This window comes from Pinus tabuliformis, chromosome 5_2 (genome assembly GCF_031772625.1).
Source record: "Pinus tabuliformis cultivar Carrire ecotype Pingquan chromosome 5_2, CPIR1, whole genome shotgun sequence".
Taxonomy (NCBI): domain Eukaryota; kingdom Viridiplantae; phylum Streptophyta; class Pinopsida; order Pinales; family Pinaceae; genus Pinus; species Pinus tabuliformis.
The window spans coordinates 381,836,550-381,855,567 of NC_142306.1; positions in this window are offsets into that span (position 1 = coordinate 381,836,550).

Genomic DNA, 19,018 nt, shown 5'->3' on the forward strand with positions numbered 1-19,018 from the left:
ACCCCCAAGCTTTCAATCAACGTACTACATCGAGGGAATCCTTTATCTCATAATATTTTTCTTCCAAGAGAATCGATGAATCTCGCCCTCCTCATCGTCCATTAAATAGACCAAAAAATGGAATTTTCTTCCAAGAGAATCGATGAATCTCGTCCTCCTCATCGTCCATTAAATAGACCAAAAAATGGAAAAGGCTATCCCCGCACACATTCTTTGTGTCAACATGCAACCTTTATTTCTTTATTTTATGTTTTATTTAATTCAACATTTGTCTTAATTTAACTCTTTCTTATTTTATTCATTTTTGCTTTTTGTTAACTGTAATTATTCTTACTATTTTTATAGCTTACTTTTATATACAGTTATTTAGAAATTTAGTTGATTATTCACTATTTTATTTACTATTATTGTTAGGAGGTATTACATACTTTGTCTCGTTTGCATAAAAAAACAACAATTTCATAAGATTTATTCCCAATAATTTATCACTATTATAATTTGATACTTCATAAATCAAGCAAAGAAAACTCATGTCATATGAAGTAATTAGTGTGAGTAATTTTCCCTAATCCACATCTCCTACCCTTTCCCTATACCACCCTATAATAGGTACAAGAGTGAAAGAATGGAATTTAAACAAAAATTGTCTAAAATAAATTCCATTAATTATAAAGAAATAAATAATTAATAAATGGCCTGAACATGAATGTTTCTCACAATGACGAATATGCATTGATAGGTGGAGTAAATGGTTATAAAACCTACTGAGAGGAAACATCTACTATTTCATCCATTGAAATACCATTAGGGGATGATGATTTGGTGGCTATGTGATGAAGCTGTGGGTATCACATGGTGGTAATGAAAATCAAGGGGCTTCTCGATGGTTATGGATTCAACCTCTATGTAAATATGGGATGGAAAAGGTAGTGAAGACTAATGATGATAAAAAACAAGGAGTTGTATAAATGATGTAATTTCCCTTCTGAAGGTAATATAGATCATAAAAATTTGGGAAATGTTAGGATAGTGATAGATAGTTGATGGGAATAATGGATGGTGCTAAAAAATATGTGTGCGAGATATCATAAAGATGGGAATAATAGGTTAACTTGCATAAACTTTTATAGCATTTTAATTGGTTAGCCAAAAATAGATAAAGAAACGATCATTTAAACAAAATTTAAGAGGACATGTGATGGCTGAGAAGGGGTGGATATTTCCATCCTTGATGGTGTCCCTAAAACTATAAAAACATTAAATATTGCTAAAAGTATACCCACCATAAAAGAATGCAAAATATGAAGTCAACATATGAAAATTTTAACACCCCTATGTTTATCTTTTTAAACATTGACTATTTTTAAATATTGAACTATTATCGGATTGAATGACTATGGAAACTACAATGAGGCTTATGTGATGATGTAATTTTACTATTATTATTAATTTAATAAATAAATTATTTTGGGATATTGAGGACAAAGCACTATAATTTTATAAGACTTCTTGTCAACTTTTGAAAACTTATTCGTGGTTAAGTCCATGTTGTGGAACTACATTAAAAGTCTTTGAAAAATCCCTAGGAGAAAATAATAATAAAACTATTAATATAATGGGAGAGAAATATTATGTTAATCATTTAGTTGGAGAAAAATATCATGTGGGGTGGAATAAAGCACAATGGGAGAGAAAGACATGATTTAGAAAATATATATATATTTTTTGAAAAAAAGGTAAAAATATAAAGGCCCACGAAAAAGGTTGTCAAACCTTACAGGACGCTACTAAAAATATATTGGGAAGAAATCTATAAAATAAAAACCAAATAGGAATCAAGGGGGTTGTTTATTTCAGAGAGAAAGAAGACCTTAGCTCAAGGGGAACTGATAGAGGAAGTTCATGGTTAGCGCAACGTGCTCTATCCCTAGATATTCTGCTAGCATTTATACGTAATAATTTATTTTGTTTTATTCTATGTATATATATGAACATTCTTAAAAGTTAAAAGAGATTAGTTTAAGTTCTATTCAATAGATTTCATTTGCATTAGTAATTCCCTAGATATTCTGCTAGCATTTATACGTAATCATTTATTTTGTTTTCTTCTATGTATATATATGAACATTCTTAAAAGTTAAAAGAGATTAGTTTAAGTTCTATTCAATAGATTTCATTTGCATTAGTAATTATCACATGTTATAGAATTACTGTAAAAAATAAATAAATTTATTGAACATCAGACATGGATAAATTAGGACTACAACTTATATTATTTGATAATTTGACAATAAAAAATAATTCAAATTCTTGTTGCATGCATGATTATTATTATAATTATATATGTTATCTTTAATGTAAAGAGGAAAAATATAAGAAGGTACTGAAGGTACATGAGAAGGAACGAAATTTTGAAGGGAGTTAGTTCATGAATGGATATGAATTAGGCATGTTATGTGAAAGTTATTACATAGAAATGACATGAACATAAAATAGTGCCTATGAGTGTACAATATTCCTTAATTTATTTTAGATAGAAACAAATTAGCAATATGAGATTTTTAATTTAAAGATTCTTTTGAAAGTCTTTGTTGTTGGATAGATAAGACATAGCTACCCTAAGAAATGATCACAGAGGATTTGTCTATGTGCATAATAATAAATGATCTTCATAAATAAATAATGGTAAAGGATTATAGGGTTGAAAAATAAAATAAGGATTATACCAGAAGACAAATAAATCATGAAGGTCGATCTTTATATTGATATGATGGTTATATTTTAGTTATATTTTATATAGATTTCTTATATAAGTTAGATTCTAAAGAATGTTTGGAATTAATGATAAATAATATTGAGAATATAAGAATATAGTGTATATATATATATATATTCTCAATAAAAGACACCAATTTAATTATTCAAGCAAAATTATGAAAGTATGTATGTAAGTCTATATGAAGGTATAGAAACAATGAAGAAAATATATAATGTTTTTTAACATGAACATAGAAGTTTTTATCCATATACTAGTACAAACAAAAGAAAAACGCAGTGATAGTATAAGAGAAATGGGATCCACAATACGAAGAAGGCTTAAACTAGTTTGAGTCTTTTATTCAAAACAATGTACAAAATATATGGAACATAATATTTGAATTAGAAAGGACAACAATATGGGTATGTACAATACATATTTCATTAAAATAACTCTCTCAATATCACCTCAGAGAGATTATAGAAATATGAAGCAACATTGGGCTATTACTAATATATATGCCCAAGGAAACTTAAATAAAATATGTTTGTAAATGTCAACATTAAGTGTAAAAAGCGAAAGTAAAGAATTCCACCTGTAGTATTTTTTGATCAATTATATGAGAGCTATCATGTACATATTTCTTAAATAACAATACCTAAAAAAGATTATGAACTTTAATATTATCAGGGAATGCTAATTGATAAGCTAAAGGCTTAATTGCGTCAAACTGAAGAAATAGTTCCAAACCCTATTGCCCCATATTTTGTTACAAAGGCTTCGATAAAGAAATTAATTTGACTTCCTTGAGATAAAAGACAAATGATTTTAGAGAGATTGTAATTACATAATTGCTATACTTATTTTACGAGGAAAATAAAGAAATTATATAATTCATATCATAACCAAAATTAGTAGAAATTAAAACGATATTTATATACATGAGTGTAGAAAGAAAAGATGTCTAGTCAAGTGCAATGAAAACAACAACATACTTATGTATTTCCATACATAATTCAAAATTAGAAACTAGAGAGTATCCATACAAAGTGATGAGAGCCAAATAGGATGAAACCATAATATCCAATTTAATAAAAAATAATTTTTTTAACATCATGACGAAAAATTTGACCTGTGTAGTGTAAATAAATTAAAAAAAAATAAGCTTATGGAGACCCTGGTTAGGTTTGGAAAATAAAAAAATTTCTAAGAAACAACTAAGCCTATCTTAGGCATCCCAATAGACAAATAGAAAGTCAACCTATAACGTAGTAAAGTTGGAATCAAAGTGTTGAAATAATGAAGTGACAACTCCAGGAAGAACCATGTCTGTGTCACAACTCCACACCTACAAAACAACGTTTTGAGTTAAATTAATTCCTTCAATGAGGAAGAACAAAAAAAAAAAAGTTACAAGGATTACACAATAAATAGAAAATATTATTACCTATCAAACATTAGTTCGACCACCACTCTAAAACCCTACATGTAAAAATTACAAATAATTAAGCCTTGGTGTTTTTCACCCAATTAAATTAAACTAAAATTACAAAGATTTCAAGCCGAATTTTGTTGGAGACCGTAAAAATAAAACCCCAACTATGAAACTTGGAGTTGTACACAATAATAGGATGAAGTTCATTCAAGTAAGAGTGTTGTTTGTTCATGGGTGGAAAAAACTCCACAAATACAGTAGCCATAGAGAAGCCAACAAAAGGCCTCAATTTTGTAATATAATAATTGTTAAAGTGAAAACAATGGAAATTATTTAAAAACCCTCTTTTATGCCATGTAAATATTGACTCCGTGAAATAGAGAATGAAAAGAGACATTATCCTTTCCTTTTAAAGACGACAAATGGTGACCTCGTTCACTCCAAACCCTAGAATGAATATAAGCATTGTTAATAACTAAACCAAGAATGAGCAATGGAAACTATTCTTCTACTAACCTTTAAATTTTCATAAGGAATGTCAAAGCCAAATCAAGTGTCTCACACCTCCATGTTATGGTACTGAAGAAGTCATTACCGAAAAAATGATATTGTTGTGGACCTAAAAAATTCCCTCAGAAATTAGGTGGAATTAAGACATATAGAGTGGAAAAGCCACAAGAATTACCAATGAAATAAACCCACAACAATTGGTACATGGGAAAACTAAAAAATTCTCTAAAATGATCAATATCATAAAGAGAAATTGATAGAAGAAGTAAGCACTGAGCCACCAAAGGAATAAAAACTAAGCTCGTGCAAACCTTAAATCCCTTATAAAAATTAGAGTGAATCTCTACCAAAAGACAAAAATAAAAAGGAGAAACCAAATGAATGCTAATTAGGATGGTAGTCGATTAGGGTTGAGGAGATTTGATATTAACCCTTCGATCAAGCATGAACAAATTTCCACCATTAACAAGAACACTATAGATATGTCCCCTTGTGGTCACGTAGGTAAGGCCACATTGACTAGGCTAGATAAGCCAATTGTGCATTGTATGTTAGTGTTAGGCTAAGGTGGTCCCAAAATTATCCCACATGAAATAAAAAAGTCATAGCATTGAGTGCCTTTATATGACCATGGACTGAATTAGTAAAAAGTGTGAACAAGAAGAGTATTAAGCTATAATTGGTATATGATCAGTGGTTTGAGAATTGATATAGTGTTAATATATATCTTATATGAGATATTGCCCTTATATGAGATACTACCCTAATGTAGATATTTTAATTAATAAAATATGTGTGCGTAACACTTGTACATATTTGAAAAACCAAAGTCAATAATCATAATAAAGTAGAGGATATAATACATGTCCATATATGAGGATAAGTTAGCTAACCTATGGTGGAAAACTAGTATAGCCATTTATGGAAACTTATACATATTCAAACAACCAAATTCAATAATCATAGTGTTAATTCTAGTTAAAAATAGGAAAATAATTCTTTTTTTGGTTTCAGAATTAGGTATGTTAAGTCAATAATCATAGTGTTAATTTTAGTTAAAAATAGGAAAATAATTCTTTTTTTGGTCTGAGAATTAGGTATGTTAGATATTGTATTAAAGTTGTAGGTTAAAATACTAGGCCTCAGGAAAAACCATAGAAAGGGAATAAAATGCAACAATCATGGTATATTATTGTATGTATGAAAATGCATTTGGGTTATAATGTACAAGGGTAACCAGCATAAAAATACAAAATCAAAGAAGCCTCAAATCAACTTCCTACTAAAGAAGGAGAAGTGTATCTAGGGTTGGTAGGGGAAGATACACCTCCAAACATTCAATTATTGGATATAGTAAGAGACTTACGACAAAAATTTTCCAACATTAGCGTAACACCCACCTCCCACATGTACCCAAGTAACTGGAAAAATGGGGTAAACATGAGATGAGAGGCTGCCATGGCTGGATTGAACCTCCTCTGTGACCTTAAGGAAATGAAATCAACAGAAACACAACACAAAGACCTTCGACATCATCTATATGATCCCCGAGAACCATGCCAACACTACGAGAAACTTACCCATGGATCCCACTAAATTTTTTTATCACTTTCCCTTTCGACGCTATCATGCTAGGGCATGCTAGCATTCAGGGATCTCTAGACGCTCTCACAGGCTTGCAAGCCAACGTCCAAATACCAATTTGTCAAGTTCTCTGCTAGCATGCCCAGGATTTGAGCTACTTTTTCAGGCCCATGGCCCAGGTCACTACGTAGAATGCAATGACATCTTAATGTCAGTAAAATAATATGGAAACAATTATGAAAAATCAATGAGTTAAAAAAACCCTTAACGAGACCCGTGACTAGCCTTGGTAGGAATTTCATCAAACATATCACAAACATGTAATCTACAGGTGTAAACAACAAAATTAAGCATAGGGATCTTCTACATATCTCAAAGTCACTAAGAACCATTTTTTTCTCATGTCATTTGTTGCATTATCATCTATTAGGTCATAGATACATTTTCCATTAATTGACACGTAAAAAAATGATTAGAGCTATACATGGTTGCTGCCATAAAACATGTACATAACCAGAATAGTAACAATAGAAATACCACAAATATATTAATCATAGAATCCAAGTATAGAACAATACATTTACAAATGAAAAAAAAGGGAATTCATTTCTCATTAATTAAGGTAGAAACCAACTAGAGATGAGACTACCACATTTCACGTGACCATAGATTGACTGAGCCAAATATATCTTCAGCCAATCACCCTGTTTTATGTCCCTGTACTACTAGTTGTTGGGCCGTTAATATGCCATTATTATTATCACTTTTGAACACTTATTCCACCCGTTTATATTATTCTTCATCATGTCATTTATTATAATTTATTATATAAATCCCTTTTATGATGATTTATGCTTCTATGAATGAATATTATTTATTCTCCTTTATTTCTAATAAATTGATGATTATGCATGATTTTATCAATGATAGTTTTAATAAATTAATTGTAACATTATTCACCATTTTTAGCCTCCAAGATAATTTCCAGATTGAAGATTTGATCATTAAAAGTGCCAACTCAGAAATTTGTTGGAATAATAAGTGACGCTTTTGTGGTTGAGATTCTGAGCAAATGAAGCAGAATATGAAAAATCTGAAACATGGGTTTTGTCCAGAATGGACCCAATTAACTTTTGCAAAAAATGGTTTGCCCAAATATGGCATGTACTGAGAGAAACACAGGGTTCTTTGAGCATGATTTTCTGAGATTTGTTGTTGCGGCCGTCCTCCAAATCTCAGCTGTAAAGCCAAATTCGTCTTGCTCTTGTTGAAAGCTGGATGGAAATATATCTTCTTGTTGATCAATTGGTTGGAAACAATCTAATTTTGTAATAGAAATTATGATGTACTTATCTTTATTGTGACTTCTCTCTGATCTCTCTCTATTTAAATGAAAACAGAGATCAGAGATGGGGATGATTTTTCAGGGATTCGAATGATGGAAAAATGATGGAATTGAGGATTTAGAATTAGAGATTCAGAATTAAGAATTCATGATAGGATAGGAGGAAGAAAGGATTGTTTCAGGCTGTAAGTCTCAAAGCTACTACTGTTGTAATAATTTTACCATTTAATGATTAATACCTTATTTGGGAGTTGTTGTTCATTCTTTTCATCTGAAGTACCCCAGCAGCATCTCCTGGAAGCTAAGGGCCCAGCCTCTGGTGGAGTACGCTACTGCTGGGTATCATATCTTTACAATTGCTGGTGTGTGATGGTTTGATTTATTTCTTATTCTTTTGAATTGCATTATTTTACAGTTTCATGTTTTTATAGTGTTCTGTTAGAATATTTTATGGAATTGTTTTATTGCACAAGTTGAGATTGAATCGCGTAGCTCTTCTTTTCCATCATAACAGAGATTATTATCCTTTTCAACTTATATTGTTATGTTGTTCATTTCAAATGTAAAGCTTCGTTGATCATTTCAGATTGTTGGTTATTTGATTCCACTAATGAGAGTTTGCTGTTCAGATTTATTAAATATGATTCATTGTTTGATTCCTTTAATTATAAGTTTGATGTCCATTTACTTTGCTGTTCAGTTTGGTTGATTAATTGCAAGAGTTTTCTTTTAAAGAGTTTTCCTAGTTTACTTTCAAAGGCAACTTTAGTTCAATTTTGATTTCCTTTTGATTGCTTTAAAGCAACACTGTCGACTGTAGAGAACATTGGTTATTGCTTCCTCGTTCCCAGATTGATTGTCTTGTTCCGGTTTGATTTCAATTGCATCAATATCCAGAGGAATAAGTTATTGCTACTGTATCCTCGATTGATGGTTGTTTGAGTGAATGATTTAGTTTAAGAACATTTCAGTTTCTTGCTATTCCATTTCTTAATTGTTGTTCAATTTCTTATATATCGTTCCATTTCCTGTTATTCGCATTATCTTTGCTTTGGTGTGAAGAACGATCTAAAACTATAGTGGGCATTGGCATTTGCTGTCTGGTCCCCAGATTGATGATCTGTTCCTTGATTACTTTTGGTTACATCAGTTTCCAAAGGGATGAGTTATTGCTACTGGACCCTTAACTGATACATTGCTTATTTTTCCGAATGCATGATTTAAGTCTTAAAGTGCTTTGTTGTAAGTAGATTCTATTTCCAGCTTTCATTTACTTTTGGATTTTGAGCACTATACTACAAAACATTACTCTTGAGTAAATAGCCGCCTTAGACTGAGTACACTCTTGAAATAAAAAGTCGTCCTTGGGTTGATAATTAATGTGAAGGTAATTAGGAGTTCAAAAGACACCTTTTTATCACTCCACATTTTGGCGTCGTTGCTGGGGAGAGTGTAGCCATTTTGAAAGAGTAGTGTGAATCTGATGAGTGCCTGCTAGGGAAGAGTTGGATCTTAAAAACGGAAGGTAAGAACCTGCGTGTAGAGCATGTAAAATCCCTGCTCCACTGTCCGCTTTCCTAATAGATTTGTTCTTTCTTTGTTGGGTAGAAATAGATGTTTGAATTTTTGTGTGAATGAATGAAAAGAAAAAAATAGAAATTTTGAAAAACAAATCTCATTATTTCTCTCAAGTGGTGATGTAAGCACCACCCATTTCACTAACCGATTGACAGGAACATTTGAAGAAGGGGCCTCGAAGAAACACATGAAGAACATCTTCTATTATGGTAAGAAATGGATCACATTTTTACTTTTGAATTTCCTATCAAAGATCTAGGAGGAGTGACACAAATGCACATAATTCCCCCATTGTCTCTACCAAATTTCCATGGCTTGACAAATGAAGATCCAGATACATTCTTATTTGAGTTCGAAATACTTTGTATAGGATATGATTATTGTACTAATGATCAAAGATTAAAAGTGTTTCCTCTTACTCTAAAAGGAGTAGCTCTCCGATGGTTCATGAGCCTAGGTGGGAATTGCATCCAAACATGGGAGGACATGAAGAACATATTCTTGAAGAAGTACCAAGACTATTGAAAATACAATGAAGATATTTTCGGTATGATACAAGGGTAAGATGAAAGTTTGGAGGATTATGTAGATCGATTTCATTATAACCTTCAAAAATCAATGCATAAGCATTTGGAAAAAGAGATCTTAAAAACACTCCTTCTTAAAGGAATCAAAGATGAAACTTTAGAACTCTTAAATCTGATAGGAAAAGGTGATGATTTTCAGTTATCATATGATGATGTTTGTGAATTGTGCATAAGGTATTCAAGAGGAATCTCCAAGGCTGGTAGGAATTCTAGAGATGTTTGTTCTTTCTTTTCCAAATCTGCTACAAGAATATGAGACATAAGAGCTGAAATCAATACTTTATTTGAAAATTTTAAAGTTAATTTTATGAGCTCTCTAAATGAAAAATTGGACGTTTTGTAGGTTGATAAAAATGAAGAATTTGATGAAGTGTTTTGCCCTCATGACCGAAAGGAGCATCTCATAGATACTCACTCTTCCTTATCCAGGATGGAAGTAGCATATAAAAGATATGAGGAAGATGAAACAAAGTCAAAACCATGGAAATCATGGCCTACAAGTACGGTTCAAAACCCTTCCTCTTCATTCTCTTACTTGCATAATCCATTATGGAATACTAATGTGTTAGGGCAACCATGTTGATTTCAATATAACCACCAATATTGTTTACAAGTTGGGCATGGTTCATCTTATGATGGCATGGCTACTCTCCCTCATCTTGTAGCACAAACATATTCTCCATATTTTTTACCAGCTCTTCCACAACATCCTGCTGGCATACCAAATTCATCCACTCAACCCAATCAACCACATCATCACAATGCTCCATTCCTTACACATTTTCCTGCTCAACTAATTCCACACCCTCACCATAATAAACCAGTACAACATGCTTACAATGTTGAACTGCCAAATTTACCCACCCTTCCCACCCATTCTATCTCACATGCGCCATTAGAGAAAACTTATAATGAGATTCAGAATGTTTCAAATTCAAAAATTGTAGAAGCTATGGAAGAAAATGAGGTTTCTTATAGTATGTATCAACAAGCTATTTTAAAAGCTCAAGAACTTCATGATCTGATGGATATGAGAAATCAAGAAAGTAACGGATACATTGAACATTGGTTTCACTCCATCATTTGTTTGCAACATCACTCTATGATTCAACAATTTATGATACCATTTTTTGAAGGGAAGTTGGCTTCTCATACCCTAATATCCATTAACATGCATTTTTCAAATTTGGGCATGTGCATACATGAAGCCCTATTTCGAAAATGGTTCCACTGGAAGTACTCCTATACGTAGTCATATTCATTTTTCAAATCAAAATAGATTAGTGTAGAAAATAAAATAAATAAGGGAATAAATAAATGCATTTTATTTTTTTTTAATGTAAAACTAGTTGTTTCTTTCGTTGCAACACGCTATCAAAATCAACATTGATGATAAATGTTTCAATTCATTTGTGTATGTAGATGATTTATAATAGAATAACAATTCTACAAACACTGATATTCATTTTTATCATCAATATGAAAAAATGGTTCAATATCATTTTTTTGGCTTGCGGGCTTAATGAGATTTTTGGAAAAATAGTCGGGACAGTCATGTTTTTAGGGACCAAAAGTGAATATTTTTAAAACCCGTTTCTGCCCTAGGTAGCCCTTGATTTCTACTTTCTAGCCCAATTTGAACCACTCAATTTTGATTTTAAACGAAAAAGTTAGAACTAAAACATTGACAGGGTGTCTAGCGGGCAACTCAGGAACATAGTTGGGACAATCGGTTTTTGGATGCCTAAATGTTTGAATTTTTAAAACCTGTCACTATGGTAGATTCCCCTATGAATCTAGTTTACAATTCAGTTAGAATAACTCATTTTAGATATCGTATGTGGAAGTTATGATCAAAATACTGACTGTCTATAGTAAATCAACACCATTAAAACTATATCTTTCCGGTTGTTCCTTACAGTATTTGACCTATCAATAATTCTTTTCTTCAAAACCTGCTTCTATTGGAGATAAAGAAATAAATATACTTTCATTTCCAATTTAAATCATTTGAATCTGACATCAAACAAGATACCTATGCTTAAAACATTAAATGTTGGTCTAAGCTGGGTAATCGAAAATGACTCTGTTATGCAGGTTGTTCTAGCTAAAATTGACATATCATATTATTGAATTTTTAAAACCTATTTCTATTGGAGATACGACTTTGAATTAGCTCACCTTTTGATTTGGAATCACTCAATTTGGACGAAAAACAAAGAAGTTGTGATTAAAACACCGCTGATTAGTGTGGTCGACCACTACTCTCCCGCAGGTGACAAATAAATTTTACTTTGTTATTTTCTCTGTGGATTTGTTATATATAGTAACTAATTGTTATTTTTTTGCATAATTCTTGGATTAGGGGAGCCTGATCACCTCTCTTTCTCCATGATTTAATGTCTTATTGCAGGTAGACACTCGTTTTTTTGAAGGTCCTGGGAAAATAAAGAAGGTCAATTTATGGACGAGTGATTTTTGAAAGAAATTTTAATGAAACAAAGGAATTTCATTCAAGTCATTACCCAACAGATTCATAATAGAAGAAATGAAGAATTGATTTCGATTTGAAGATTCATGTCTTGTCAGTACTGCCAAAACATTTTTCAAAAAGATCATTCTCTTACATAATATCATAGCTGTTGTAACTTAATTTACATATTGTTTTTAAATAAAATGTTGTTTCTTTTCTAATTTCTTTTATATTTTGTGTTTCAGGTATTGCTTCATTCAAAGTGTAACTCATCCTCAGCATCAATGTCGTGAACAACTAATTTGTTTTTTTTGCATGTTTGCATTTTATGATTGTCCATTTTGTTGTTCCTTTCTGAATGGAACAACACTTCTGCACTTTCATGTTTTGTTGTTCCTTTCTGAATGGAATAGCACTTCTGCAGTTTCACGTTTTGTTGTTCCTTTACGAATGGAACAACACTTATGCACTTTTTATTTTTGTTGTTCCTTTTCTAAAGGAACAACACTTGCATTTTTGTCGTTCCTTTTCCAAAGGAACGATGCTTTTCATTTTTGTTGTTCCTTTTCCAAAGGAACGACACTTGCACTTTTGCTGTTCCTTTTCCAAAGGAATGAAACTTTTCATTTTTGTTGTTCCTTTTCCAAAGGAACGACACTTGCGTTTTTGTTGTTCCTTCTCCAAAGGAATGACACTTTTCATTTTTGTTGTTCCTTTTCCAAAGGAAAACCACTTGCATTTTTGATGTTCCTTTTCTAAAGGAACGACACTTGCATTTTTGTTGTTCCTTTTCCAAAGGAAAGACACTTTTCATTTTTGTTGTTCCTTTTCCAAAGGAACGGCACTTGCGTTTTTGCTATTCCTTTTACAAAGGAACGACACTTTTCATTTTTGTTGTTCCTTTTCCAAAGGAACGGCACTTGCGTTTTTGCTGTTCCTTTTCCAAAGGAACGACACTTTTCATTTTTGTTGTTCCTTTTCCAAGGGAACGACACTTGCGTTTTTGTTGTTCCTTTTCCAAAGGAACGACACTTTTCGTTTTTGTTGTTCCTTTTCCAAAGGAACGACACTTTCATTTTTGCTGTTCCTTTTCCAAAGGAATGACACTTGCATTTTTGCTGTTCTTTTTCCAAAGGAACGACATTTTGATTTTTGTTGTTCATTTTCCAAAGGAACGACACTTGCATTTTTTCTATTCCTTTTCTAAAGAAATGAAACTTTTAGTTTTTTTCTGTTCCTTTTTCCAAAGGAATGACATTCGCATTTTCACACTTTTTTTGTGTGTATTTTTGCTTTTTTTTGTGTGCATTTCCTTTGTTGTTCCCTACACAGAACACCACTTTTTGAGTGTTTTTCTTGTTCCTTCAAAGAGCAACACTTTGGGAGTATTTTCAAGAGCAACTCTTCCTTCCTCTTGTGGAATTATTCTTAGTTCATCTCAACCACATTTTATTGATTCCCTTTCATGGCATGAAGTACACTATTTTTATGAAGACAAGAATTATGGATTCTTTTGAAGCAAGTTAATATCATTCATGTTATGATCTTTAACAGGACAACTCATTGATGATAGCTTATTTTCAAAAGGGACACAATTATTTATATACTACTTTACTGCATTGTTTTCTGTTGTACATGATACTGATTGATCATCTTAATACCATGCTGGTTCCACCCTTCTTGGTTATAATCTTCTCTACCTGTAATAAATAAGATTATGGGTATATTTTTTTTTTCTATTGATATGTTCAACTTCTTCCACCATCCCTACTCTTAAGGAGTACTGAGCCTCCCTCTTTTTATCATAAAAATATATAATAAAAATAAAAATTTGTTCGCAGATGGAGGATAGGGGGTCTCATTATGAGCCAACCTACCATGTTCATAAGGTTGTAAGAAAGTGACATTCCCATTATGGCCACCACACCAGGGTTATGATCCATTGGATAGCCAAATTATCCTTGGAATAGGAGGTCTCATCACAATCCGGCCTGATCACTTTTGCTACATCCCAGTGAATGGCAGTGTGATTATCTAGTTACCACGCTAGCACACTGATCTCTTTTGTAGAAAAGCACTGTAACTCTACATTTATAAATTGAGGATTCTGGCTCATATGGGTTAAAAAGCAACCCTACTGAAGCTATGGACGCCTGTTGGCAGCAGAGGCTCTGCTTATGGTATTGAAGTTATATCTTATCGTCAATTATAACTATAATACCCTTTTCTTATTTTTTCTTTTTATCAGAGAAGTTATTTCCTTAATTGTTTTTTCCCTATTTTGTACCTTTATGTATGAGAAATTGTTTTACGATCAACCGCATCATTTTCAGCTAGCATACTATTAGTAAAGAATCCTTTTGGCATATTTTTATTCTTTTTATCTTTTTCATAACTTATCATCAATCCTAAGCATCCTATCTCTTATTCATAACTATCTTTACATACTCTGCTCTCATTATAACCATAACTCTCACTGTCCTATCATTGATAAGTGTACTCTGCTTCATTTACTGATATATTGTTCATTCCTGTGCCTTGCTGTCAACATAACCCCTCTCATATGCTTTATGGTCATGGAATTCATTTTCCAATTGGAGGGGGGGGAATGTATGCATTATGGGATTGCATGCGATATGATTACTGCACTCTGCCATAACTTGTTGATTTGAAAAAATATTAATATTGCATGTATACAAAAGTTCTTCTAACTGAAAGTTTTGCATGCATCTTATCTATTTCTCTTCAAAGCTAACACCATGGACTCAAGAAAATTGTATGCAAAATAGTGATTTGTTTACAGGAGAACAACAAATATGGGGGGAAACTCTATTCGCAGCATGACCACACTATTGAAACTGATAGAAGAGGCTTGAGCAACTCGTGAACGTGAACAATTCTTCAGACATGATGTGCTTACCTGGATCCCACCTTTTGTATCACTTTCAGCACCAACTTTGCCTACATCAGCTTCAACAAATGCCAGTCCATATATGTCATTCCACATTTTTGGAGGTAAAACATAAGGTAAAATCGCATAATTTTTTTATTTATTACGAATTTAGGAGAATTTCATAAAAATCCATTTTGAGCATTATTTATCATCCTTCACTCCACATCTGTACCACTTTCCATTTTTCAACGACATATCATCTTTTACTTTGGGGGAGTGTTGCTTTCATTCATTTCTTTTTTATAACCATGTTATTCATATTCTTTATCATCCATTGCTATTCTTATTCCTTCTCAACACCTCCCTTCTTCCATGTTGTTTTACACCAAGCATAGAATTCAACAGCTGGTATCAACCACCTCTATTTGTTTTCTAGCATCGCATGAGGGCATGCTAATTTCTCAGAGAGGGGGAGGAATTGCTATTCATGATGGATGTTTTCTACTTTCTTTCTCATTTAAGGCATACAATTTTAGTGTAGAAATTGATTTCCATAATATTTTTAAAAACTATGAACTCAATTCTTGTGATCTCTAGGAAACACAGACATACTATTAAAATACACATACCTAGATAATTTCAAGATAAATTGGTTCATAAAATTTCGGAAATCATGCACTCTCACCTACAACCATTTTGTTTATATCTCATGATTCGTGCATCAAAATGATCTGATTTTTGGATCATAAAGGAATTCATATCTTATAAATTTACTTGCCAAATTTCAACAAAAGCTGGTTTGTAGTTTTTGAGAAAATGGTTAATGAAGTTTGATGTTACTTATATCATATTTTGTTGCAACTTCATATATACATATAGTTGAATGTCAATGTAAAAATTGTTATGCCTTCATAAAGAGTACTAAAAGTGAATATTCATTAATTAAGGAAGAACATTTGTTCTATCCATTTCATGAGCTGAGATGAACATATTTTTTATTGCTTGGTTAACACATGGGTTTTTGTCTTTGGGTTGCATGAGGACATGCAATATATTCAGTTTTCGTTGCATGAGGACATGCAACATATTGAGTGTGGGGGTATGTTGGGCCATTAATATGCCATTATTATTATCACTTTTGAACACTTATTCCACCCATTTCTATTAATCTTCATCATGTCATTTATTATAATTTATTATATAAATCCATTTTATGATGATTTATGCTTCTATGAATGAATATTATTTATTCTCCTTTATTTCTAATAAATTGATGATTATGCATGATTTTATCAATGATAGTTTTAATAAATAATTTGTAACATTATTCACCATTTTTAGCCTCCATGATAATTTCCAGATTGAAGATTTGATCATTAAAAGTGCCAACTCAGAAATTCGTTGGAATAAGACGTGACGGTTTTGCGATTGAGATTATGAGAAAATGAAGTAGAATCTGGAAAATCCAAAACATGGGTTTTGTCCAGAACGGACCCAATTAACTTTAATTGAGAACGGTTTGTCCAAATATGGCTTGTACTAAGAGAAATACAGGGTCCTTTGAGTACGATTTTCTCAGATTTGTTGTTGCGGCCGTCCTGCAAATCTCAGCTGCAAAGCTAAATTCGTCTTGCTCTTGTTGAAAGCTGGATGGAAATATATCTTCTTATTGATCAATTGGTTGGAAACAATCTAATTTTGTATTAGAAATTATGATGTACTTATCTTTATTGTGACTTCTCTCTGATCTCTCTCTATTTAAATGAAAACAGAGATCAGAGAAGGGGATGATTTTTGAGGGATTTGAATGATGGAAAAATGATGGAATTGAGGATTTATAATTAGAGATTCATAATTAAGAATTCATGATAGGATAGGAGGAAGAAAGGATTGTTTCAGGCTGCAAGTCTCAAAGCTGCTACTGTTGTAATGATTTTACCATTTAATGATTAATACCTAATTTGGGAGTTGTTGTTCATTCTTTTCATCTGAGGTACCCCAGCAGCATCCGCTGGTGGCTAAGGGCCCAACCTCTGGTGGAGTACGCTGCTGCTGTGTATCATATCTTTACAATTGCTGTTGTGTGATGGTTTGATTTATTTCTTATTCTTTTGAATTGCATTATTTTACAGTTTCATGTTTTTATAGTGTGTTGTTAGAATATTTTATGGAATTGTTTTATTGCATAAGTTGAGATTGAATCGTGTGGCTGTTCTTTTCCATGATAACAGAGATTATTATCCTTTTTAACTTATATTGTTATGCTTTTCATTTCAAATGTAAAGCTTCGTTGTTCATTTTAGATTGTTGGTTATTCGATTCCACTAATCAGAGTTTGTTGTTCAGATTTATTAAATATGATTCGTTGTTTAATTCCTTTAATTATAAGTTTAATGTCCATTTACTTCGTTGCTAAGTTTGGTTGATTAATTGCAGGAGTTTTCTTTTAAAGAGTTTTCCTAGTTTACTTTCAAAGGCAGCTTTAGTTCAATTTTGATTTCCTTTTGATTGCTTTAAAGCAGGACTGTCAACTGTAGAGAACATTGGTTATTGCTTCCTCGTTCCCAGATTGATTGTCTTGTTCCTGTTTGATTTCAATTGCATCAATATCCAGAGGAATGAGTTATTGCTACTATATCCTCGTTTGATGGTTGTTTGAGTGAATGATTTAGTTTAAGAACATTTCAGTTTCTTGCTATTCCATTTCTTAATTGTTGTTCCATTTCTTATCTGTCGTTCCATTTCTTGTTATTCGCATTATCTTTGCTTTGGTGTGAAGAACGATCTGAAACTGTAGTGGGCATTGGCATTTTCTGTCTAGTCCCTAGATTGATGATCTGTTCCTTGATTACTTTTGGTTACATCAGTTTCCAAAGGGATGAGTTATTACTACTGGACCCTTGACTGATACATTGCTTGTTTTTCCAAATGCATGATTTGAGTCTTAAAGTGCCTTGTTGTAAGTAGATTCTATTTCCAGCTTTCATTTACTTTTGGATTTTGAGTACTGTACTACAAAACATTACTCTTGAGTAAATAGCCGCCTCAGACTGAGTACACTCTTGAAATAAAAAGTCGTCCCTGGGTTGATAATTAATGTGAAGGTAATTAGGATTTCAAAGGACACCTTTTTATCGCTCCACACTAGTGTAGCCCATTATTGTTATTAGTGCAACCCCCTTATTATATGATTGTCCCCATGTACTCCCCCATATTGTTATTATTGTGCCCCATAGAAGCCGCACTATTGTTATTATGGTGCCCTTACAATATGATTATTATGTAGGTCTTCATTATATTGTGACCCCTTAGACTCCTATATATATAAAGGAGGTCTTGTCATTTGTATCATAAAGTAGTTGTTCATTTGTGTGATGTAAAGGATGTTTCCACCTCTAAGAGATTTATTTGAAGTCATTGATCTGTCTCTTATTCTATTTTCTTAGTTGGTTGCATAACATTTGGTATTAGAGATTTTGATTCTAGGGTTTCACTGCTTCAAACAAGTCATCATGGATTTTTTGCTATAATTTTGTTTTTACGAAGCTTAAGAAGCTGAAATTAAAACCAATTTGAGCTGAAATCTTGATAAACTTTGTTCCCAAATTTCAGATCATTTCTTTCTATAGTTGCAGAAACATGACCTGAGGAAATTAGGATATTTGTACACTCCAAAATTCCATCTCAAACAGGTGACCTACGGAAAAGCATCATAACATTCTCTCTAAGAATTGGATTCAAATTTTGTAAGAAGTGACAGAAAAAAAGATAGATTGGAACTTGTTGGGTATCACTTTTGGGGTCAAAGGTCGAAACAAAAACACATGGCACACCATACAATTTCTCTCTACTAAA